At 45.2% G+C, this 26,306-nt stretch overlaps 1 long non-coding RNA gene across 1 annotated transcript in view; it reads right to left on the bottom strand.

Annotated features, from left to right (window-relative positions):
* The window catches only part of LOC130277348 (uncharacterized), a 67,600-nt gene that overhangs the window by 33,982 nt on the left and 7,312 nt on the right, over window positions 1–26,306 (bottom strand). Inside the window, exon 2 of the long non-coding RNA XR_008845435.1 lies at window positions 12,174–12,409. This is a non-coding gene — a long non-coding RNA (uncharacterized LOC130277348). The remainder of the gene's footprint in view (window positions 1–12,173; window positions 12,410–26,306) is intronic.

Raw genomic sequence — 26,306 nt, 5'->3', positions numbered from 1 at the left:
GCAGACCGAGACAATACATCACATGTCAGGTGTTGAAAGAGAGCATGGCAGTGCTTCAATGGGTGGAGTGATCACTGGGTGAAAGAGAGATCATGCTCCACAGGGCTGTAGGGAATTTACCCTAATTTCTTGATAAAGCCACTGATGTGGTGAAACATTGGGAGGGTTCATCATTTTAATTACCACCCATTTCTCTCCAACACTAGATTAGTAGTGTAGGTTGTGGACTGCAGCCAGACCATCACATACAGAATCAGTTAAGTGTGTAGAAAGCTTTGTATCTTGCAGAGATTTATTACTTTCTGAGTGAGAGTAGTGGGTTGGAAATTTTTATCTGATAATAGGCATTAAAAGTTATGTTTTAACAAAATTCTAGTGGATGGTAAATTTAGGATTCTAGTGGTTGCGACATGAGTCCAAAAGTCAATGGGGGAGATTTATCAAAACCTGTCCAGAGGAAAAGTTGCCCAGTTGCCCATAGCAACCAATCAGATCACTTCTTTCACTTTGCAGAGGCCCTGTTGAAAATGAAAGAAGCGATCTGATTGGTTGCTATGGACAACTGGGCAAAATTTCCTCTGGACAGGTTTTGATAAATCTCCCCCAATATGGTTTGAATTAATCCTCCATCCATAGGTCCTAATTGTGTTGTATTTCTCTAACTTGGTCATGTGACCATGAGTCTGACCAGTAAAATGACTTCCTGTGAACTACCAGATGCTCCCAGACCTCTCCCCATACAAATCTGTATACTGCTGCTATCTCTTTGGGATTAGGCTATATATTAGATATGCCCCTTTTCTCTAATCTCTATCTGTATACTGCTGCCATCTCTATGGGATTAAGACATATAGTAGTTATACACCTCCCCTCCAGCTCTATTTGTATACTGCTCCTGCTATCTCTATGGGATCAGGATATATAGAAGTTATACACCTCTCCACCAGCCTAATCTGTATTCTTCTGCTATCTCTGTGGGATCAGGATATATAGTAGTTATACACCTCCCCGTCAGCTCTATCTGTATTCTGCTGCTACTATCTCTATGGAATCAGGATATAAAGTAGCTATACAATTTTGCTCCCACTCTCTGTATACTGTTGCCGCTATCTCAATGGAATTACGATATATAGTAGTTATACACCACCTCTCCAGCTCAATCTGTGTATTGCTGCTATCTCTATGGGATCAGGATATATATAATAATTATACACCTCCCCTCCCTCTCTATCTGTATACTGCTGCTACTTCAATGGGACCAGGATATATAGTAGTTTAGTAGTTATATACCACCCTTCAGCTCTATCTGTATACTGCTGATGCTATCTCTATAGGATCAGTATTTATATATGGCTCCTCTCCAGCTCTATCTGTACACTGCTGCAATCTCTATAGGATCAGGATACATAGCAGTTATACAACTCCCCTGAGGCTTCAAAATTTCCGCAAAATCTCTGTAAACATTTAAAACAAATCTTCATAAAAACCTCAATTGAAACCTAATTAGATGATCAGGTGCAGACTGATCAGGTGCAGGTAAGACTCTACCTCCTCATCTTGGAAAATAAGGGCAGCATTATGTGATGTAATTGCAAACCAATATGTAGCCAATCTCATGTCTGCCACATAAGCTAAAACAGGTAAGCACAAGGCATACACAAGGGCCTCAACATTACTCTCTTATAACAGCGTAGGCTGTACTATAAAGCAAGAAAAAAAAAATCCTGGAGTGCTTATTTAACCTCAGCTTACCTAGATAAAAGAATTTGCTTGTAATAAGTTACTTGCTGTTTATAGACTGACTTAAGTAGGAGTTAAGATAAGTTTATTAGGTCTGAATATGATCTGTTATCAACTGTGGTGGCCCAGTACGGGAGGTGTTACCCCGAACCCTTGCTGTCCTGTCAGGCAGCCTCCCTGCAGTGTCCCCTGGGCCCTCTTGTATCTGTCCCCCATGTAAATATGTTTCTAATGTATTATACCATGTAATGTGTTCAGAAAGTGTTATCACTTTAAGACTGTTTACCATGTGACTTGTAATGTGATTGTTACCCAGGAGGTACCAGTGACCAGGTGATCCCAGGGGTGACCTATGGGCTCCCTGCTAGTCTCCCCCATATAAGCCCTGGGTGGAGCCTCTGCTCTCTCTCTTTCTTATAAGTCTTTGCTGAGGTCAAGTAGACTCCTAGAGTGTGTCCAGAGTCATAGGAGGCCTCAAGTCCAGTCTGCAGCCAAAAGCAGCTACAAGTAACAGTCTAAGTATTGTCAGTCACAGTCACCATTTGTCAAGTCAATGTGGTCTGCATTAAATTGACCCCATCTACTACAAGTACCAGCAAGCCCTTAAAGGGGTACTCCCACCCTAGACATCTTATCCCCTATCCAAAGGATAGGGGATAAGATGTCTGACCACAGGGGTCCCGCCGCTAGGGACCCCCGCAATGTTGCATGCGGCACCCACCTGTTTCTTGTCCGGAAGCGCTGGAGGGTCTCAGTTGCGACCACAGGAACGGAAGTCCGTGACGTCAGGACTCCGCCCCTGTGTGACGTCACACCCCGTCCCCTCAATGTAAGTCTATGGGAGGGGGCGTGGCAGTCCCCTCAATGCAAGTCTATGGGAGGGGGCGTGACGGCCGTCACGCCCCCTCCCATAGACTTGCATTGAGGGGACGGGGCGTGACGTCTACTACATGGGCCCTGGCTGAACTGTATAGACTTTACCATCTGTCTACCCTCAGTAAAGCTACAGTTATCCATAACTTGGCGTCTGAGTCATTATTGCCCCCGTACCTAGCCCAGGATCCAGCGGTATACCTTCGGGTGATATCGAGGATAAACCACACCCTGGCGTCACAAATACAAGGGGTTAATACGTTCTTCCCCTAGGGTAATTCCATCTGCCCTTTGCATCACACCCTCTACCACACAACGATTAAACATTCAATCAAACAATGATGCAGTGCTGGGAATGTGAATGTATTCTGCTGATATCAGGTAATATTTACACTTCAGGTGAGAGATCAAAGGCACAATAAATGAATTATCAGCTAGTTAAAAATCACACGCCGTATCTTTAAAACACTAACAAGTTTTGTTGGCTTCAAAAAGTAAAAATTAAAGGATCCCATATACAGAATAGGAAAGTCAGACGCTCACACAAAGTTTGGTATTTCTATCTCAAATATGGTGGTGTCCCATCTTTCTCTTGGCACAAGATGTTGGAGGTAAGGGTGGGTTCACACTACGTTTTCTCCCATACGGGAGCGCATACGGCAGGGGGGAGCTAAAACCTCGCGCTCCCGTATGCCACCGTATGCGCTCCCGTATGTCATTCATTTTAATGAGCCGGCCGGAGTGAAACGTTCGGTCCGGTCGGCTCATTTTTGCGCCGTATGCGCTTTTTCAACCGGACCTAAAACCGTGGTTGACAAAAGTTTTAGGTCCGGTTGTAAAAGCGCATACGGCGCAAAAATGAGCCAACCGGACCGAACGTTTCACTCCGGCCGGCTCATTGAAATGAATGACATACGGGAGCGCATACGGTGGCATACGGGAGCGCGAGGTTTTAGCTCCCCCCTGCCGTATGCGCTCCCGTATGGGAGAAAACGTAGTGTGAACCCAGCCTAAGAGAGATCGGGATGTTAAATTCTACAGGGGTTATCCGCTATTTTCTATAAAATGATATGGCCCTGGGGTGGCAAATTTAAAAAAAAACATACTTACCTAGCCCCGTTGCCATTCATGTTTGGCTCAGTATGGTCTGCCAATCATATCTCTTCTTACTGTTTCAGGACCTGCGGTCTCAGCCAATCAATGGCCGAGACAGGACAACGCAACAAGTACTTGGAAGCAGGAAGAAGAAAGAAGACCGGAAGTCGAAAGGGATCTGCGGGAGACCGAGACTAGGTAAGTATGTTAAGTATGTATATTGTTTTTTCTATTCTCCCAGTATCATATTATTATAATTTTTTTTTTTTTTTTTAGAAACCAGTGGATAACCCCTGTAACTAGGGATCGACCTATATCGTTTTTTTTAGGGCCGATACCGATAATCGGTGGAGGTTAGGGCCGATAGCTTATATCGATATTCCGGTATAAGTTAACGGCTATTTATCCCCCCTCGACACCGCTGCAGGTCATTGATTTAAAGCAGGCGCTTTAAATCAATGCACTGCAGTGGCTTTTGCGGGGCCATAGGCCGCCGCCACCACCCGCTTCTCTCTCCTACCTGTCAGTGTGGTCCGGGCCATCCATCCTTCCTTCCTGTAGTGTCCGGCGCCATTCCGTGTGGAGGGTGAACCGGTCCGGGCTGTCCTTCTTCTCCGGGGGTCCTCTTCTCTACTCTGGGCAGGCTCCGGCCTAGTACGCTGCATAGACGCCGCTGCGCAGTGACGCCCGTGCGCAGCGACGCACCTGACGTCACGGAGCCTGCCCGGAGTGGAGAGGATGACTCCCGGAGAAGGACAGCCCGGACCGGTTCACCCTCCACCCAGAATGGCGCCGGACACCACAGGAAGGAAGGATGGATGGCTCGGACCACCCCCATTACGGGTAAGTTGTTTTTTTTTGTTTTTTTTTTGTTTGTTTTTTTGACTCGGAGGGGAGGGGAGGGGCCCGACCATATAGTGGTATGGGCAAAAATCCATACCGGTATACCGCCCAGCACTACGGTGGGGGGTGCGACGCGGTGGGTCGGGGGGGTGGTCGCGGTGCGGTGGGTGCGGTGCGGGGGGCGGGGCATTATCGGCTTATCGGCAAGGTAATTGCCGATACCGATAATGCCCAAAATTGTGATTATCGGCCGATAATATCGGCCATACCGATAATCGGTCGATCCCTACCTGTAACATGTCCAAACCTACGTTTCTACAGGAGACATAGCAACATTGAAAGAGCTGATGAGAGCCATTTGGCATATCTAGTCTGCCCAATATTCTAAAGACTATGAATAGTCTTGCCCGATCTTGTTTGAAGGAAAGCCTTATGCCTATCCCAATCTTATATGAAGAATAGCCTTATGTCTATCCCATGGTTAAACTCTTTCACTGTATTTGCAGCTACCACTACTACAGGAAGGCTATTCCATACATCCTCTCATCCACTACTCTCTCATTAAAGGGGTACTCCGTTGCTCAGCGTTTGGAACAAACTGTTCGGAATGCTGGAGCCGGCGCCGGGAGCTTGTGATGTCATAACCCCGCCCCTCATGACATCACGCCCTGCCCCCTCAATGCAAGTCTATGGGAGGGGGCATGACGGCTGTCACACCCCCTCCCATAGACTTACATTGAGGGGGCGGGGCATGACATCATGAGGGGAGGGGCTATAACATCACAAGCTCCCAGTGCCGGCTCCAGCGTTCGGAACAGTTTGTTCCAAACGCTGAGCAGCGGAGTACCCCTTTAATGTATTACTTTCATATATTACTGCAGAAACCTTTGACCCTCTAATTTAAAACAGAAACATAGAAAAGACATCCATGCTCTTCAGAAGCTAGAAAATACATGCAGGATTGGACAACCAACCATGAGGGTGTCGGAGAATATAGCTGTTGACTGACAACTATTAAAGGTGTATAAGCATGGTAACGTGTGAACACTATTTTACAAGCCTTTATGTACATGGATAAGAGGATAGTCCACAAGTGCTTTAAATACATTTATTCTATACTGGTAAGACCATACACTTTAGATAATGTTATGGGGGGGTGGGGGCGCACACGTGTGTCCCATTACAATAGATGTTATGGTAAAGAAAGACCCTTTGTTAAAGCAGGAGATATTTGGCTTCCAGATGGGTCTGGCAGCAGAATCTACCCCATTTCCCACTGGAAAAACATTGATGCTCATCCAAGCCAAGCATGGATATTTGTGGGAACGTCACAGGAACAGCCTAAGGTTTCCAAATCTGATTTTATTATTCGATGATCAAAATCCATGAAAAGGTTGTAAAAATAGTCTTAAGGTTGTATGTACTGTCCTCTTTTAGCTGCACAAATGAAATGTAAAGCCATCACCCGCTACCCCCATTCCTGGCTGTTAGGGACAGTCAGGTCATCACCATAGACCAGAAATCCCCAATATTTTGTACCTTGTAAAACATGTACAACTGAGGGTAATAGATGGGAGCCACATTAAACTTTTAAATAGGGGGAGATATTTCTCATATATAGAGAAACAAGAGAATCAAGAAACTATGAATTATCAAGCATTTGCTGATTGTCATTAGATCCTATTACTATATCTATCACATCTGGGGAGGGATCAGTGCAGACTAGAACTAGCCCCCCCCCCCAAGTCACTGACCCTACCTGATTTGACAATCCGCACTAAACCGCAGCCCCCCCCTGGACGATGGTTGCTATGCTGGACTAAGTGCAGGGACCTAAGGAATAGCCAGACAGTACAGGTCAGCAACACATGGGCAAAACAATACAAAATCAGAATGAAATGCACAGTGGAACATGCAATAGGTAAAACCAAGAGGGCAGCGTAGTACAAAATCAACAGGCCAAAGGCAACAACAGGCAAAAGGTCAGGTTACAGGAAAGATCAGATCAGGATAACAGGAATATTAAGAATTTAGGTAAAAATGAGCAATGTCATGATCAAGGACAGACTGGAGGTGGCGCTGGAACCAGAACCCAGTGCCTATGTTACTAATACTATCCAAATTGTCTGATTGGTCCCAGTGGCCTGCAGGGAGTCAGGAGAAGAGTGAATGGGATTTGCCTTCAGCTTTACAAAGCAAAGGCACTAAATGCCTCTCTTTGCAGGAGCGGAGTCCTTCAGTGCCAGTAGTCTCTACCACCCACCATACCCTTGTTCTTGTTGCAATGCACTTTTGAAGGTGGTTGTGTCTTTCAGTGACTCTGAATGTTTGTTTTATATTTCTGATTTATGTCTTTTTTCTTTTTATTATTATTTAATTACGTGATCAAGATTGCCGAGCAAGAAGTAATTTTATTAGTTTTTATCCATTGCTTATCTTTATATAGTAATACAGATTTATTACTTGTTAACCTATAATAAAGTTGTCTGCCAATATATACAGTGTTGCGTGTTTATTTTTTATAATTATATGTGTTCGGTGAGTGTGTGTGTCATGTGTTTTCACATTTCTAATGCAGATAAAATGTTCCACCTAAATCAGATTGAAGGCTAGTCGCATCTTTGGTTCACCAATTGCAAAAAAAACTGCATTACTCATGGGCCTCTACTAAACATCAAGCAACGTGGCATTTTGCTTTTAATGACTCTCTGTTAACTTCTCTTTTAAACAATCCCTAAATATTAGCCAATAGGAGGATCACAACGTGTAACCTTTGGGATTTGAATGGGCATTATGTAATACTTAATTTCGCCTCTGAAGGCCCTCCAGGGAAATTAAGGGGTACTCCGGTGGAAAACACATTATTTTTTTATTTAGTCAACTGGTGCCAAAAAGTTTAACAGATTTGTAAATTACTTCTATTTAAAAATCTTAATCCTTCCAGTACTTATCAGCTGCTGTATGCTCCAAAGGAAGTTGTATAATTATTTTCTCTCTGACCACAGTGCTCTCTGCTGACACCTCTGTCTGTGTCAGGAACTGTCCAGAACAGGAGAGGTTTGGTATGGGGATTTGCTTCTACTCTGGACAGTTCCTGACATGGACAGAGGTGGCTGCAGAGAGCACTGTGGTCAGGCAGAAAATAAATGATACAACTTCCTTTTGGAGCATACAGCAGCTGATAAGTAACAAACCCCCTTCATTCATCTCTATGGGAGAGCAGGAGATAGAGGATACATTTTTCTAAGCTATATAACCCTTTTAAAGGGGTACTCCGGCCCTAATACATCTTATCCCACCGCTGAGGACCCCAGCAATCTGTCATTGCGCACCCATCTTTGTGAGCTCTCTGTAGCGCTGGAGGCTCCAAGTGTGAAGCGTGACATCACGACTCCGCCCCCGTGTGATTTCACACCCTGCCCCTTCAATGCAAGTCTATGGGAGGGGGTGTAACGGCCGTCACACCCCCTTCCATAGACATGCATTGAGCAGGCAGGGCATGATGTCACATCCCGATACTCCGGCCCCTTGGTAGTCACACTTCACACTCGGAGCCTCCAGCCCTGCGGAGAGCTCACAAAGGTGGGTGCGCAGTGACAGATTGCGGGGCTCCCCAGCGGCAGGACCCCCGTGACCAGACATCTTATCCCCTATCCTTTGGATAGGAGATAAGATGTATTAGGGCCGGAGTACCCCTTTAAGTGCTTCATTTCCCTGCAGCGCCACAACAGGTGAATTGAAGCATTACATAGTGCCCATTCAAATCAATAGGCTTTCTAAATAATGAAAGAGAGGGCAGGTCCTCAAAAGCAAGTAAGATGCTCTTGGTAAGGCTAGGTTTACACTTAGAAAACTCTGGATGGAAAAGTTCCATCAGGAGCTTCGGAGTGCGACCAGGGCCGACTGATTCAGAGCTTTGGAGCTTCCTAATCGTGAAACAAGCATAATGAAGAGCGGACTGCACAGACATTGCCACTCTCATAGACGGCAGTGTCTGCAGAGCGGATTGCGCCTGGAGAATAGACAAGACCATTCTTTTTAGCTGCGTAATTTAAGCAGCAGAACGTTCCCCTGCTGAAATTCCATACTGTGCACTGTGCAGTGGAATCCAATTGCCAGCAAAGGGATTCTGCTGCACCGAAATTTCTGACCAAAATTCCCAAGTGGAATTCCGGATAGAAATTACGTAGTGTGAACCTAGCCTTACCGTTTTCCCCCAAAGTCAAGAGTTTAGGATCCTAAAAAGAGGACCCCCATCTATTAATTAGGAATATTCTCTGGTAGGGTATGTGAAATGGGTTTTCTAAACTAGAAAATCCCTTTAAAAGCAACTTTATTTACTTAAATAGAAATTACATATTGTTCCATTACTGACCATGAAAATCCTATTCTGACACAGATTACAATATCTGACATGTAGGATGTTTTCTCATCACACTTTATACAACAAAGTACACAGGTTCGGGATGAAGGGGTTTGGTAGTTGGTAGAGTGCTATGGGCCTCTTACTTCTAGCATTTGGTAAGATTCCCAGCCAATGGACACCTACTGGTACTGACCAGTGACAATGAATATTTCAATTGAGTCGGCAGGGCCCGCCTCCAGCATGTATTTCAAAGAAGATCGAATCTTCAGAGGGATACATGTCCGGACTAAAGGTACATATTGTAGTCACTGACCCCTCATTGGTCTCCTTTTTACCCACACTATAACAGAGTATATGGATTCAGTGTGGGTGAACGGGATGACCGTTTTTTTTTTTTCCCCTTCTTTTTAAATTTTTGCAAAATTTACAGAAAAAATACAAACATTTTGATACAAAGTAACTATATGGATTTGTAGTTTAAAACCTCCAGCTTTCCGGTACTTATCCACTGCTGTGTGCTCCAGAGGAAGTCATCTAGTCTTCCCAGTCAGACACACTGGCCCTGATTTACTAAGGGTTTTGTGTAGTTTTCTTTGTGGGTTTTAATACCCTACAATTTATTTTCCCACAGTATTTACTAAGGTTTCCGTACATTTCCCACTTTTCCCTACACTTTGCTTTTTTTTTTTTTTTTTTTTTTTTTTTTTACACATGCTCTGATCTGTCTGGTTTTCCTCAGCAGAAATCCAGCACATTTTCTGTGGAAACCTCAGAAAATATGTTGGGTTTTTATGAAAATGTCGGGGCCCCCACGCCCCCTTTTTGGTGGCCATGCCCACCTTCCCCTGCGGCCACGCCCTTTTTTGGGTTTTCTCAGTAAAATGGAGAGCTAGTCGGGTTTTTTCAATTCTGCCGCAAATTCTGGCGCAGACAGAATTTCTGGCGCATACCTGACAAGACTTGTCGGGTTTACAATAGTAAATCAGGGCCACTGTCTTTGTCCAGAGAAGCAGCAAATTTTCATAGCAAACTTATACTGCTCTGGGCAGTCCCTGACATGGACAGAGGTGGCAGCAGAGAGTACCATATCTGACAGGAAAGACTATATGACCTCCTTCAGGACATCCAGCAACTGATAAGTACTGGAAGGGTTTAAATAATTTACAGATGTGTAAAACTTTCTGACGCCAGTTGATTTGAAAACATTTTTTTTTCCTCTGGAGTTTCATTTAAAAACATTTTTATCCCTAAGGACACGTTGACTATTTCCAGATCCTGGGTTTACGTAATGGGTCCACTAGCAGCATATTTTTTAATCCTTTAAATTGATTTAAGCACCTGAGGCCCAGATTATAGTCACTCATTAAATGTTATTTAGATCAGCGTTCTGATTATCACGTCTACATGTATAAGATTCAGGAAACAGTTTTAATGTTTTAAATATACACTTTTTTCAATTTTTTTTAATTTATACTTAACAACACCTCTTTAAATTCATCAATAAAGAAAACTAAAAAAATTATCTAGCCTTGGCAACACTTTTCAACACTTCATACAAAAAAGCCAAAAAGGAATGTAAAAGTAAAACAAAATTCACAACACAAAAAGTAGTCGCACTGTTCATGTGTTTTCTGGAGCGCAAAGAGAGAGAGTAAACATTCGGAGTGCAGGACACCCTTTAGAAAACTATTAATAATGTGGTCTGATCATTCTCTAAGTCACAGTTATATACAAACACAATGTAACTAAACAACACACAATCATTTGTACTGTTAATGTCTTTTATTGAACACGTGGTGGTGGGGGATTAAAAAGTGCGCCTGACAAAAAACTTAAAAAAAAAACTCTGTGCAAAAATGGTGTTATTTCCCCCCCCCCCCATCATTCGCAACGCTTGCCAAGTGGGCAGGGCAGAGGTGGCATGGTTTTCCATAAAGGGGGGCGTGATCGTCCCAGGGCTCCAAACTTACAAAAAATTATGCTTCCTAACAAGCGTAAACTGTAGCCGAAATATCATAGTGCAGGAAGAAATAGTAAGTGAACCCTTAGAAATTACCTTGATTTCTAAGCCACAATTAAAGAAAAAGCACAATGGGGGATATTAAAAGGGTACTCCGCTGCTCAGCGTTCGGCGCAAGGAGCTCGTGATGTCATAGAACCGCCTCCTGATGACTTCACACCCCGCCCCTTCAATGCAAGTCTATGGGAGGGGGCGGGGCTATGACTAGATCTCGGCGCCGGCTCCAGCATTTGGAACAGTTTGTTCCAAACGCTGAGCAGCGGAGTACCCCCTTTAATCATTGTTGTCTTTGGAAAGCAAGTAGTAAAGTCATTTTTTTTCACTTTGGTTTTGCATGTGCGATACATTTATCATACTATCAAGGGGGTTGATTAATTTGGCGCACATAAGCAGAAAACTATAAATCAATTCAGAACACAATTTTGTATGATTCCTCGTCTCCTCTGCATCTTTTCTGTACAAAAATTCACAGTTGTGACTTTTTGTGTGACTTTTTAAAAGTGCCCTTTTAAAGGCAATATTGTAAGCCAGGTCTGAATCAGCTTAGGTTTGTAACTTTTTTGAGTAGTTTGCAATTTTTTTATGCCTATGTGCGACAGTCGTACTTCATAAATTTGTGACCACTACAAAGTGAAAGCTGAAAGTTGCTCAGGTAAGGCTGTTTGCTACTTTCTGTGTACCCACAAAACAAAGCTCTATATGCAATGTAACTTAACTAATGATACACAGTTTTACCATCCATGTCTTTTATTAAGCACAGTAAGTAAACATCCACAGAGCAGGGAGAAAAGTACTTTTCTTGCAATTGTACAAGTGGCTCCAAATGTTAATATTTAAAGGACATCTGTAGCGTTTACAACTTATCCCCTAAGGGTTTGATAAGTGTTTGTTCGCGGGGGTCCGACCGCTGGGACCCCCTACGATCTCCTGTATGGGCTACCCGCATTAGCGCTCAGTGAGAGCGCTAATGCACATAGCGTCGACCTAGAGAGGTCAAAGGTTATGCCCCCTCCCCATACAGCTCTATGAGAGAGGCGGGGAGGCAGAACGCTGCCTCCCCACCTCTCCCATAGAACTACATGGAGGAGGCATGTCGGCCGCGATAGGGGATAAGTTGTTTTTGGCCGCAGATGGCCATGGCCTTTAATTTTTTTAAAGGGGTATTCCAGGATTTTTCTATTTGACTATGCTACAGGAGCAGAAAAGTTAGTTTAGTTCATAATATAGTGATTGTACCTGTGTTTGATTGTGGTCTCGCAATTCTTATGTGATCTTTGTCCAGAAGATTATTTTTAACAACATTCAAAATGAGTGTCGTCTCAGGTTTTCCCAGGTTGCAGTGCGGCCCGAGACATTACATCACTAGTCAGTTGATCAGAGAGAGCCTGTCCTGCTTCAATGGGTCGAGCGACCGCTGGGTGGGAGGAAGATCATTCTGCAAGAATTGTAGTTTTACAACAGCTGGAGGCACCCTGGTAAAAAAATAAAAAAAATAAAACAGGTTTATTGCATGAAAAGGATCACAGGTGTGTTTCAATGGGTGGGGTGGATGTGTGGCCCGAGACATTACATCACTAGTCAGGTGATCAGAGGGAGCCTGTCCTGTTTGAATGGGAGGACCGAGGGTGGGAGGAAGATCATTCTGCAAGAATTGTAGTTTTGCAACAGCTGCAGGCACCCTGGTCAAAAAGGTCTATTGCATGGAAAGGATCACAGGTGTGTTTCAATGGGTGGGGTGGCTCATATGTGGGAGGGATAACAGTGACCTCACACTTACAGACAAGGAACCATGGGACTTGTAGTTTGAGGGAATGAACTCCAACAGGAAATAGCCAGTTCACAAAAAGATAGCCTCAGTGTCATGGTAATCTCACAATGTATCACCCCTTACACCACTTTTGCTCAGTGATATACATTGCCGCTGCCTGCTTATTTTATTGCACTTTAATGTAACATAATTGACTAATTGACCAATCACTGAAGTGTTTACATTCAATGAGTTTATGATATTAATATTTATTACTCTACATTACAATAAGCAAATAGGTGATGATGATGATGGATCAGGAAAACACCTATAATAAATTACATTTTAAGATAATTCCAGTACAGACTTGCATATGGAAATGTGTTATGGAAAGTTATCAGATACAGGTACTGACGTTTGGCTTCTGAGGTGTTACGAACTACATAGAAACTATAAATACACTCGGAGAAATCAGACTCAAGTAATTCAGCAAATGGGATTGTGTAAATGTAATTTACGAGATGGGACGTAACATAATATCTGACACCTACAGACAAAGGAGTGCAGTCAATGCACAGAACAGTCACTTCATACAATACAGTGTAACAAAGAGATAAGCGTCACACATATGGCGCCTCCATATGCTCTACTGGAAGGTGCAGAGAGAAAGTTGGGTTGTAACATATACATAACATAGTAAGATGAACTCCAGGCATGTGTCACACATATACACAGAACAGCATTATAGAAGTAACTAGAGATGAGCGAACTTACAGTAAATTCGATTCGTCACGAACTTCTCGGCTCGGCAGTTGATGACTTTTCCTGCGTAAATTAGTTCAGCCTTCAGGTGCTCCGGTGGGCTGGAAAATGTGGATACATTCCTAGGAAAGAGTCTCCTAGGACTGTATCCACCTTTTCCAGCCGACCGGAGCACCGGAAAGCTGAACTAATTTATGCAGGAAAAGTCATCAACTGCCGAGCCGAGAAGTTCGTGACGAATCGAATTTAGTGTAAGTTCGCTCATCTCTAGAAGTAACACGGTATACAAACAGATCTTGTAGCCATTGTGAAGACCAGGCTTTAGAGACTAAATATTAAGAGGTTATAGGATGTCTTATGCTCTTCTATTTTCGGAATGGTCTAAATACAGTTGTCTCCAAAGTGCGAAATTCCAGGTGTTGCAAAACTACAACTCCCATCATGCACTCCCCATCCCCGCATACACTAGAATATGTATTCTGCAGGGGGACACTTGCCCGACCTTTCTCTCCTTTGACAGAGTTGAGAGGCCATCGTACACATAGATCAGTGTTTACCAATCAGTGTGCCTACAGCTGTTGCAAAACTGCAACTCCCAGCATGCACTCCCCATCCACGCATACACTAGCACATGTATTCTGCAGGGGGACACTTGCATGACCCTTCTCTGCTCTGATAGAGTTGAGAGGCCATCGTACACATAGATCAGTGTTTCCCAATCAGTGTACCTCCAGCTGTTGCAAAACTACAACTCCAAGCATGCCCGGACAGCCGTTGGCTGTCCTGGCATGCTGGGAGTTGTAGATTTGCAACAGCTGGAGGTCCATAGTTAGGAGACCTATGGCCTAAAATCTCAATTTAAGCTTTGACTTCACAGTCTATAACAGGTAGCACTTGTCATTTGTACCCGTATACACTGTATATTTTCACATAATTCGTGTAGTGCATCGTGCACACCGCACACCTTTGTGTGTCCTTTTTACTATTTTAATGTTATAAAAAAAAGTTAGACTTTGCTACTTAAACTCTGTATAGTTTTTTTTTAGGTTGAATATTCATAAGTGGCACCATACATTTGCACTGTATATATATGGCTGTCTGGGCATGCTGGGAGTTGTAGTTTTGCAACATCTGGAGGTCAGTTTGTAGACACTGCTGTAGATCTATGCTTATTTTAGGAGCCTACCACAACGCTCAAGCAACGTGCGAAGAAGGGCGCAGGAATGATGGGAGAATTGTCTGAGCAACCCTCTTCTTCCATCATTCATCGGCCACACATCCCCTATTATATAGTACATGGTGTGGCCAATGACTGATACTTTTTAAACAGGTTAAAATAATGCAGTCAGGAAACGAATGAGCGACTATTAAAGGGGTATTTCATGAAAAAAAATTCATATCAACTGGCTCCAGGAACTTAAACAGATTTGTAAATTATATCTATTAAAAAAAAATCTTAATCCTTCCAGTACTTATCAGCTGCTGAAGTTGGGTTGTTCTTTTCTGTCAGACAACAGTGCTCTTTGCTGACACCTCTGTCTCAGGAACTGTCCAGAGCAGAAGAGATTCGCTATGGGGATTTGCTGCTACACTGGACAGTTACTGAGACAGGCAGAGGTGTCAGCAGAGAGCACTGTTGTCAAACAGAAAAGAACAACTCAACTTCAGAAGCTGATAAGTACTGGAAGGATTAAGATTTTTTTTATTTTTTTTAAGTAATTTACAAATCTGTTTAACTTACTGGAGCCAGTTGATATGGAAAAAAAAACATGTTTTTTCAGGGAATATCCCTTTAAGTTATTTACACAAGGCCATATTGGCCTAAATGGCAGAATATTGCCCGGTGTGATAAAATCCTTATAGTCTGACCCTGTTGTCATTACAGTAGGACACAAGATGGAAGGCATTCTAACTACGGCATCAAACTACACAGGTCATGTTATAGTCTATAAACACATTGGTTGCAAAGACACAGGTAGATTTTTGCAGCAATAAATGTTGATAACCCCCTAGTCTGCAGGATATACCCCTAGAAGACTGTCATCTCCGCTCTGTCATCATATTTTAATAAGCTTGTCTTAGTCTGGGACATGCCTGAGCCAGTATCCAGGTTTATGGAGCCTGTACTTGTTCCAAAGCCACATTCCCTATGACAAACGCCTGCTCATCCAAGTCTGCCTAACACCGGCTGACCTCCAGAAGCAGAAAGACGCTATGCATTTGATGCTAAGGTTCCGTGCAAGGTCTGTATTTAAAGGGGTATTCTAGGGTGGAAAAAAGTTTTCAAATCAACTGGTGGCAGAAAGTTATACAGATTTGTAATTTACTTCTATGTAAAAATGTAAATCCTTCCAGTACTTATCAGCTGCTGTATGCTCCAGAGGAAGTTGTGTAGTTATTTCCAATCTAACCACAGTGCTCTCTGCTGACACCTCTGTCCATGTCATGAACTGTCAAGAGATGGAAAAAAAATCCCCATTGCAAACCTTCCTTGCTCTGGACAGTTTGAAACACGGACAGAACTGGCAGCAGAGAGCAATACTTAGCTCCATCTGGAGCATAAAGCTGCTGATAAGTACTGGAGGAATTCAAATTTTTTAATCAATATAATTTACAAATCTGTATAACTTTCTGGCACCAGTTGATTTTAAAATATTTCAAAAAATGTTCCCAACAGATCATTTTCCATGGTATTTACTAGGGCTGGGCGGTATACCGGTTCATACCGAATACCGAAATTTTTGTGCTGCACAATATGAATTTTTCCCCATACCGCAATACCGGTTGGGCCCCTCCCCCTTGGGAATGAATGAATTATCAGCCCAGCGCTGCGCTGTCCCCACATCGGGGAACTAATCCTATGTTACCCACCAGCGCTGTTCTGATCCCCGCCTCCCCCCCCCCCCGAAATCATGTTACCCGCCAGCGCCGTTCTGCTCTCTGCCTCCCCCCAAATCATGTTACCCGCCAGCACTGTTCTGCTCCCCCCAAATCATGTGACCCGCCAGCTCTTTTCTGCTCCCCGTCTCCCCCCCAAATCATGTTACCCGCCAGCGCTGTTCTGCTCCCCCCAAATCATGTGACCCGCCAGCGCTGTTCTGCTCCCCGCCTACCCCCCAAATCATGTTACCCGCCAGCGCTGTTCTGCTCCCCCCAAATCATGTTCCCCGCCAGTGCTGTTCTGCTCCCCCCAAATCATGTGACCCGCCAGCGCTGTTCTGCTCCCCCCCAATAAATTATCAGCCCAGCGGGGTACTACTCACATGTCACCCGCAAGCACTGCCCTCCTCCTCTTTGTTCCGGGAACTCAATGATCTACGCCAGTGGTCTCCAACCTGCAGACCTCCAGGTGTTGCAAAACTACAACTCCCAGCATGCCCGGACAGCCGTTGGCTGTCCTGGCATGCTGGGAGTTGTAGTTTTGCAACAGCTGGAGGTCCGCAGGTTTGAGACCACTGCTGTACTCTGTATAGGCTGACTGCTTTCCGGTGATAGGCTGACGGCTGACCGACATTCCAGTCCCAGGGAACAGCGTGAGGCCAACGTAGGTAAGTTAAAGTTTATTTTGTTTATCTTTTGCAGCCCGGGCATCAGAATACAGGGTACAGCAGTGGTCTCAAACCTGCAGACCTCCGGCTGTTGCAAAACTACAACTCCCAGCATGCCCAGACAGCCGTTGGCTGTCCAGGCATGCTGGGAGTTGTACTTTTGCAACATCTGGAGGTCCGCAGGTTGGAGACCACTGGCGTACAGTATAGAGTTCCAGTGCCGGTGGCCTGCAACAAAGAGGAGGAGGGCAGTGCTTGCGGGTGACATATGTGAGTAGTACCCCGCTGGGCTAATAATTTATTGGGGGGGAGCAGAACAGCGCTGGCAGGTAACATGATTTTTTTTTGGGGGGGAGCAGAACAGCGCTCACGGGTCACATGATTTGGGTGTGTGTGAAAGAAATACTGTTATATATCGTGGAACCGCCATAAGTTACAAGAATACCGTGATACACATTTTTGGTCATACCGCCCAGCTCTAGTATTTACTAATGTTTCCCTACATTTTGCACTTTTCCCTACATTCTGTTTTGCTGTTTTTTTTACACATGCTCTGATCTGTGGGTTTTTCCTCATCTTAAAACATACCATATTTTCTGTGTAAACCTTAGTATATATGTTGGGATTTTTCAAAAATGTCCCTTTATCAAATACACTAACTTTACAGCCCCTCAATCATCAAAAACCTGGAATACCTCTTTAAAATAGTCAGACATTTTTTTGCTGTTTTTCATTGCGTTTTTAAAAGCCAAATGTTACTTTCAAGTAGGGATCGACCGATTATCGGTTTGGCCGATATTATCAGCCGAAATTCACGATTTTGGACGTTATCGGTCCAAATAATGCCCTATCACCGGCCCCGCCACGCGCTGCACCCCTTACCATGCACCGCACCGCACCCCCCACCGCATCGCCCGGGCCAGAGACCGCCGCTGCCCCATTACCTCCCCCATTCCTGGTTTTATAATTACCTGTTCTCGGGGGCCGGGGCTATTTCTGGCTCCTGCGGCGTCCTGTGTTACGCTGTGCGCTGCGCAATGACGAGTGACGTCCTCAACGCGACGTCACCATCAGTGCACACTGTGACAGCACAGGAGGACGGCGCCAGAGCCAGAAGTAGAGCGGACCCCGGGAACAGGTAATTATAAAACCGGGAATGGGGGAGGCAATGGGGCAGCGGCGGTCTCTGAGCGGTGCGGTGGGGGGTGTGGCACGGCTTGGTGGCGGTGATAGGACTCAGGACAGGCAGGGGGAGAGTAGCTGGTGGCGGCGGCGGTCTCTGGCACCGCAAAAGCCGCAGCAGTTCATTGATTTAAAGCGCCAGCTTTAAATCGGGGGGGGGGGGGGTGATAAATAGCCGTTAACTTATACCGGAATATCGGTATAACTTATCGGCTATCGGCCCTAACCTCCACAGAATATCGTATTGGCTCTAAAAAAACGAAATTGGTCGATCCCTACTTTCAAGTCTACAAATAGTTTTCTTTGGTCTCGTAGGACAAACTCTGATAGCTCCCCGGACCATGAACATGACACTACAGATAATGTACACTTGAAGGAAACATTAAAACACTTTACATTACCATTGGTGTGTATGGTGCCCTAACAAGTTATCTTATGCCTCTATACTTCATTACCTGCTGTTCCTATAAGTGATATTCTCATAGAACCTATATAACCATTAACTCATTACTAGTGAATATGACGGAGACTCGCTTGGACTTGAAGTTAATCCTTTGGTAGGGACCAAGCAGAGAGACTCGCACTTGGCATGGGCTGCGCTGTTTTTCACTGGAACCTACGCAGGCTATGATAAATGATCCCTGATAAATTAGATTCTCCGTTCAGCTACAAGCCAAGAGCACTGGGCTGAGTCAGTGACTTGCTTGAAATCACACAGTATGCAGCCAGAGGTCGTGGGAAGGAAAGAGAAGCGCATTATCCGAGCCCTTCATCCTCAAACCAGCCCATACAGCACTTATTATATTACTATTATATCTTGATACATAATATCTTCAGAATGTAAAGTACATGTTATTTTGTGATATGTACAGTGCGAGAGATTAGCTCCGTAGAGCCAGACAAATAGCAGTCAGAGACAGGGACATAAAAGAAAAGTTTAAACAGGGCTTCTTTTTTCTTTTATTTTTCAACAAACAAAAACCCATACACTGACTATCGCCAAGTTTTAAGGCCCAGTAATGAGCTGTCTTCAGCACCTGCTGTCCGGGCATGCTGGGAGTTGTAGTTTTGCAACATCTGGAGGTCCGCAGGTTGAAGACCACTGATCTAGAGGCACCCTGGTTGAGAAACACTGGTCTAGAGGCAAAAAATTTGATAGACTTATCATGCCTTTGACCAAAAGCCTATTGTAAAGTTCAAAAATCAAGACTGTCTGAAGCAGAGTCACTACAGAGCAACTTTATCTCGGAACAATCAGCCATTACTATGATCACATCCATGAAAACACCGCAGCCATTATGACCAGGACGTGAAGTTATGCGCAGCATGTTCCAAAGGCCGCTTGAAGTAAAATAAACCTCCTACCGATTATTTATACACAAAGTAATGAAAAGGATGGGAGGATTCGGAATAATGCAGGGAGTGATGCGTTTCCTAATACAGACACCAGTCCTGGGTCAAAGTAACCATAAAGGAGGAAGAGACAAAATGTCAGGAACCACCCGAATGTCTGCGAGGTCACTTTACACAATTTTGCTCAACATTTTACATCAGTATTTATACGCAAAAACCTCTTGTTTTTTATACCCATTCCTGGCAAGGCAACATTGTAACAATTTCCTTCTTTGAGTACAGTGCCTGTCTATGTACAAAATACAACTGCAGTTTTGTCACGTGATATTAGGTGAACCCATTATTAGTTTTAATCTATTGAAACTGCTGAGAGACCCATAAGGTGGTCAGGGAAGGGAGTTCATACATTGTCCCGGCCGCCACCAAAAATGCCTGGTGGGCGGGATCTTCGTCTTAGGTGTCCGGAGCACTTTGTTTTAAACATTCCGGGTCCCTCTACTCAGTTATGACTGACAGGTCAAGCATTTTACTGATTGGAAAAAGAAAGGCAACTACTGTCCTCTGTGATGTCCCAGTACGGGATATAGTCCCGTACAGTACTTGGGCCCTGTCAGGTTGAGTCCCTCTGTGTCCTAGGGGCCCTCCTGCAGCGTCTCCCCCATAGTAATATATATTATATATAGTGTTATGTGTGTTATGTATTAAGGACCTTTAAGGACCTTTGAGTTAGTCACATGATAATGTGTTCACCTGATGTGTTTGTTACCCAGAGAGCACCAGCTAATCAGGTGACCTGCAGCTTGATTTATGGGCTTCTGGCTCAGCCCCCCTTATAAGAGGGGGAGCCATTAAAATCTCTTCCTACTGAGGCACAGTAAAGACCAGACTTCTCAGAGCCAGTGCCCAGCGCATCTGGAGGCCTCAAGCCTAACCTACAGCCAAATGCCAGTAAGTCAAGTCTTCTATGTCTGCTGTCACTACCTACAGTCAAGTCAAGTCTATAGTGGAGTCTATCATAGTCAGCGTGGCTGTCCTAAAGTCTGTCAAAGTCACTACAAGTCCCAGCAAGCTGCGAGGTCCTTCTGTGTTACTGGCCACCTCTCTGGGATCCTGGCCTAGCTGTGAAGACTATTACTATCTGTCTACCTCAGTAAAGCTACCGTTAACCCTAACCTGGTCTTGGACGATTATCGCCCTACCTAAGCTTGGGATAGCGGTAATACCGTTCGGATGGTTACCGGGAAAACCATGCCCTGGTGTCACGAACATTTAGGGGTTAATAACACCTGCCCCATACACCTCACCTTCCCACCCCGAGACGCCACACCTCCAGTTGGGTTGGTTCATAAAATACAGTTAAGTGAATGCAAGTAAAAAGAAAGATGGGCGTCACTCACCGGTCCAAAGGTAACGAAATTCTTTATTACAAAAGTGCAAACATGGCAGGGTGCAAACACGGACGGATCTTGAGGGTACGCCACAGGTCAGCAACATGCCGGGTAACAGCTGTTTGCGAATGCATCTGATTTATAAATTACTTCTATTAAAAAAATTGTAATCCTTTCAGTACTTATGAGCTGCTGAAGTTGAGTTTTTCTTTTCTGTGCTCTTTGATGACACCTATCTCAGGAACTGTCCAGAGTAGAAGCAAATCCCCATAGCAAACCTCTTCTACTCTGTGCAGTTCCCGAGACAAGCAGAGATGTCAGCAGAGAGCACTGTTGCCAGACAGAAAAGAACAACTCAACTTCAGCAGCTGATAGTTATTGGAAGGATTAAGATTTTTTTAATAGAAGTAATTTACAAATCTGTTTAACTTTCTGGAGCCAGTTGATATATATAAAAAACTATATATAAAAAACTATTTTTTTGTAGAATACCTGTTACGCCGAGCGCTCCGGGTCCCTGCTCCTCCCCGGAGCGCTCGCGGCGTTCTCCTTTCTGCAGCGCCCCGGTCAGACCCGCTGACCAAGAGCGCTGCACTGACATTCGCGATGGGGATGCGATTCGCATAGTGGGACGCGCCCGCTCGCGAATCGCATCCCAAGCCACTTACCCGTCCTGGTCCCCGGCTGTCATGTTCTGGCGCGCGTGGCTCCGCTCTCTAGGGCGCGCGCGCCAGCTCTCTAAGATTTAAAGGGCCAGTGCACCAGTGATTGGTGCCTGGCCCAATCAGTCTAATTAGCTTCCACCTGCACCCTGTGTATATAACCTCACTTCCCCTTTCCTTCCTTGCCGGATCTTGTTGCCTTGTGCCAGAGAAAGCGTTAGTGTTGTCCAAAGCCTGTGTTCCAGATCTCCTGCTATCCTCATTGACTACGATCCTTGCCGCCTGCCCCGACCTTCTGCTACATCTGACCTTGCCTCTGTCTAGTCCTTCTGTCCCACGCCTTCTCAGCAGTCAGAGAGGTTGAGCCGTTTCCGGTGGATACGACCTGGTTGCTACTGCCGCAGTAAGACCATCCCGCTTTGCGGCGGGCTCTGGTGAAAACCAGTAGCAACCCTAGAACCGTCCACCGACACGGTCCACGCCAATCCCTCGCTGACACAGTGGATCCACATCCAGCTAGCCGAATCATAACAATACCCCTTTAAACACTACATCTAACCCGCTCATCTCAGGTTAACATCACTCAGCTTGTCCTTACCAGGGTTCTCAACAGGTCACAGATTAAAGCCATTATTACGCAGATGAATTAACAGGGTGAAAAATGATTACACTCATGTGCAATCAGATGTAACACCACAATATGTCTTCTTACTGATCATAAGCCACTGCAGACAGATATGCCATGACTGCAGAAACCTATAAAAACTATGTGCAAGTTTGAAAGGTTTTAGCCAATTTTATTTTTAAATATTTTGTGGTGTGCCACAGGGTGTGAAGGTGAGGTGTATGGGGTTGATGTTAAAGCCCAGGGGCAGATGATATTAACCCCTAAATGTTCGTGACGCCAGGGCGTGGTTTTCCCGGTAACCACCCAAACGGTAGAACCGCTATCCCTAGCTTAAGCAAGGCAACAATAGTCCAAGACCAGGTTAGGGTTAATGGTAGCTTTACTGAGGTAGACAGATGGAAATAGTCTTTACAGCTAGGTCAGGATCCCAGAGAGGTGGCCAGCAACACAGAAGGACCTCGCAGCTTGCTGGGACTTGCAGTGACTTTGACAGACTTTAGGACAGCCACGCTGACTATAATAGACTTGACTGTAGGTAGTAACAGCAGACATAGAAGACTTGACTTACTTGCATGTGGCTGCAGGTTAGGCTTGCGGCCTCCAGATGTGCTGGACACTGGCTCCGAGACATCTGGTCTTTACTGTACCTCAGCAGTAAGAGAGAGATTGTAATGGCTCCCCCTCTTATAAAGGGGGGCTGAGTCAGAAGCCCATAGGTCAAGCTGCAGGTCATCAGGTGAACACATTATCATGTGACTAACTCAAAGGTCCTTTATACATAACACTGTACATAATATATATTACTATGGGGGAGACACTGCAGGAGGGCACCTAGGACTGAGAGAGACTCAACCTGACAGAGCCAAAGTACTGTATGGGACTACATCCCATACTGGGACATCACACTATTTTGTCTATGCAGCTTTTATGCAGAGCTATGTGTCTCCATGGATACAGACTACAAACAGAACCCTAGTCTGATCCTGCTGAAGTGATAATGTGCAAATAGCAGAGGAGAGTAAAGCCGGCCATACACTAAGGCGGTGATGCCATCGGCGGTTCAGGCATGCTAGGAGTTGTAGTTTTGCGACAGCTGGAGGGTTGAACTTTGGAAATTCAAATGGCAAAATAACCGCTTGATCTCTGTCTGCTATGATCTGTGGCCTGGTCTAAGATTCCATAACACACACACACACACACATATATATATATATATATATAGCGACATTGGGCATTAAAGGGGTACTCCGCCCCTAGCCATCTTATCCCCTATCCAAAGGATAGGGGATAAGATGTCTGATCGCAAGGGTCTTGAAGCCGGGATCCCCGCGATCTCTGTGCAGCACCCAGCGTTCGTTTAGAACGCTGGGTGCGGGCGGGCAGTCGTGACGTCATGGCAACGCCCCTCGTGACATCACGCCACGCCCCCTCAATGCAAGTATATGGGAGGGGGCATGGCGGTCTCGCATAGACTTGCAATGAGGTTGCACGATCCCTGCCGCCCGCTCCAAGCTTTCGGAACAAAATGTTCCGAACGCTGGGGCAGTGGAGTACCCCTTTAAACCAATATATTTCCGATGGAATGAAGTTTGAGTTTTTGTGTCACTGTTCTTCACACCTGCATACAAAATGCACATCCCCTGGTATCAGCCATATTTATTTACCAGGTTTACTGACCTACATTGCATACAGATGCCATCAAATAAGCTATTCATGTCTCTCGGTGAATTATTAGCTATCCAGGTAACTTTTACTCACCTTCGTATGTTTACACAGTGGAGGATTAAGATGCCATCATCCTAAATATAATGCATTCAGATATAGGATATAGGTGGCAGCTACTAGTAAAATGGATTAAAAATAAATGTATTAAGTGCGCATCAGCTGCTGACGCTACAGCCTCCGCGTCACGACAAGGCGCACTTTTATATCTCCCTACGTCTGTGTTCGTGATAGATCATGCTTAATAACAGATGCCTACAACTTAATAAAACCAAATATATAAAAGTTTCTTTGTTTAATACGATTCAGGATTGTTGTAACTTGTTCCATTATACTGGATGCCAGACTCAATAACAGTTCTCAGGGGATGTGTAACCTGCAGCTGGGTGAACCTGGTATATATGTATAGCAGATACAGAGGGAGGGTGCCAGTCGAGTATGGATCCAGCTGCGGGCCATTGGCTTGGCTACAAGACGACGATGGGCAAGCAGTAAAATGATGTCATGGAACCAGAAGATTGTCGGCTTTTTATGATTTTACTTCTACAATTATTTAACTCAGCATTTCTTGCTCTAAGTAACAATTATATCTCACTTTACAGACTTGGCAACGTGTACAGTGCTTATCGCAATTAAGTTATTTTCATTACTGAATTTGTAAATCTATACGGCTGTGTTCAGATAGGATGGGTTTGCTACTGAAATGTCGTGCACAATCTCTGGCAGTTTACAGTACAAGTCGATGAGGTTTTTAAAGACTTACCTCAATGTATTGGAAAAATTGTGCATGGAAATCAGGGTGTGCTGTGGATGGTCAATGGGGAGAAGCTATCAAAATTGGTGTTTTATACACCAATATTAAAGGGGCTATCAAACATAAGGTGACTTTAGCAATTAAGAGTCATACAGTATTATTGTTTCCTTTTGTGGATTTCAAATACTTATTCTTCTTTTGAATCAATTTACTTTGATGCAGCGGTACTGTTACGCCGAGCGCTCCGCGTCCCTGCTCCTCCCCGGAGCGCTCGCGGCATTCCCCTCTCTGCAGCGCCCCAGTCAGACCCACTGACCGGGAGCGCTGCATTGACACTGCCGGCGAGGATGTGATTCGCATAGCGGGACGCGCCCGCTCGCGAATCGCATCCCAAGTTACTCACCTGTCCCGGTCCCCGGCTGTCACGTCCTGGCGCGCGCGGCTCTGCTCCTTAGGGCGCACGCGCACCAGCTCTCTGGGATTGGTGCCTGGCCCAATCAGTCTAATTAGCTTCCACCTGCTCCACGTCCATATAACCTCACTTCCCCTTCCCTGCTTTGCTGGATCTTGTTGCCCTTGTGCCTACAGAAAGTGTTTACTGTGTTTGCCTTACCAGTGTTCCAGACCTCTTGCTATCTCCATTGACTACGAACCTTGCCGCCTGCCCTGACCTTCTGCTACATCTGACTTCGCCTCTGTCTAGTCCTTCTGTCCCACGCCTTCTCAGCAGTCAGAGAGGTTGAGCCGTTGCCGGTGGATATGACCTGGTTGCTACCACTGCAGCAAGACCATCCCGCTTTGCGGCGGGCTCTGGTGAATACCAGTAGCAACCTAGAACCGGTCCACCGGCACGGTCCACGCCAATCCCTCGCTGACACAGAGGATCCACATCCAGCCTGCTGAATCCTAACAGGTACTTACAGCACAAGGTTCATAGTTGAAGCAGCCTGCTTATGTAATCTTTAATAGAATTAACTTCTATAATTTGTGTTGAACTTATCAGACTTCATTCCTCCTGGTGTCACGTTTCTACCTTCACATATGATAAGTAACTTTTGTTAATTATCTCGCGGCGTTCTTCTCTCTGCAGCGCCCCGGTCAGACCCGCTGACCGGGAGCGCTGCACTGTCACTGCCGTGGTAAGGAAGAAAAAAAAACTTTTCAAAGGGCGCTGCTGTTGTCCTGGTGAGATGAAGATGAAAAGTCCGAGGCAGAAGTATTTTGCAAGATATAGCTTCTTTATTGGTGTAGAATCATAGCAAGCAGGGATACAGGCTAGATAACGCGCTTCGGGGGACAGTGCCCCCTTCTTCAGATCAGTGAACTCCCCCCCCCCCCCCCCCTCCGAGTCAATAAAAAAAATTTAAACTTACCCATAATGGGGGTGGTCCGGGCCATCCATCCTTCCTGTAGTGTCCGGCGGCATTCCGGGTGGAGTATGAACCGGTCCGGGCGTCACTGCGCAGCGGCGTCTATGCTGCGGCGTCTATGCTGCGTTACTAGGCCGGAGCCTGCCCGGAGTGGAGAAGAGCACCCCCGGAGAAGAAGGACAGCCCAGACCGTTTCACCCTCCACCCGGAATGCCGCCGGACACTACAGGAAGGATGGATGGCCCGGACCACC

The sequence above is a fragment of the Hyla sarda genome, chromosome 6, assembly GCF_029499605.1.
Source record: "Hyla sarda isolate aHylSar1 chromosome 6, aHylSar1.hap1, whole genome shotgun sequence".
Classification (NCBI taxonomy): Eukaryota; Metazoa; Chordata; class Amphibia; order Anura; family Hylidae; genus Hyla; species Hyla sarda.
The sequence above is the reverse complement of the archived record's forward strand: the minus strand, read 5'-3'. Positions and strand labels throughout refer to the sequence as shown.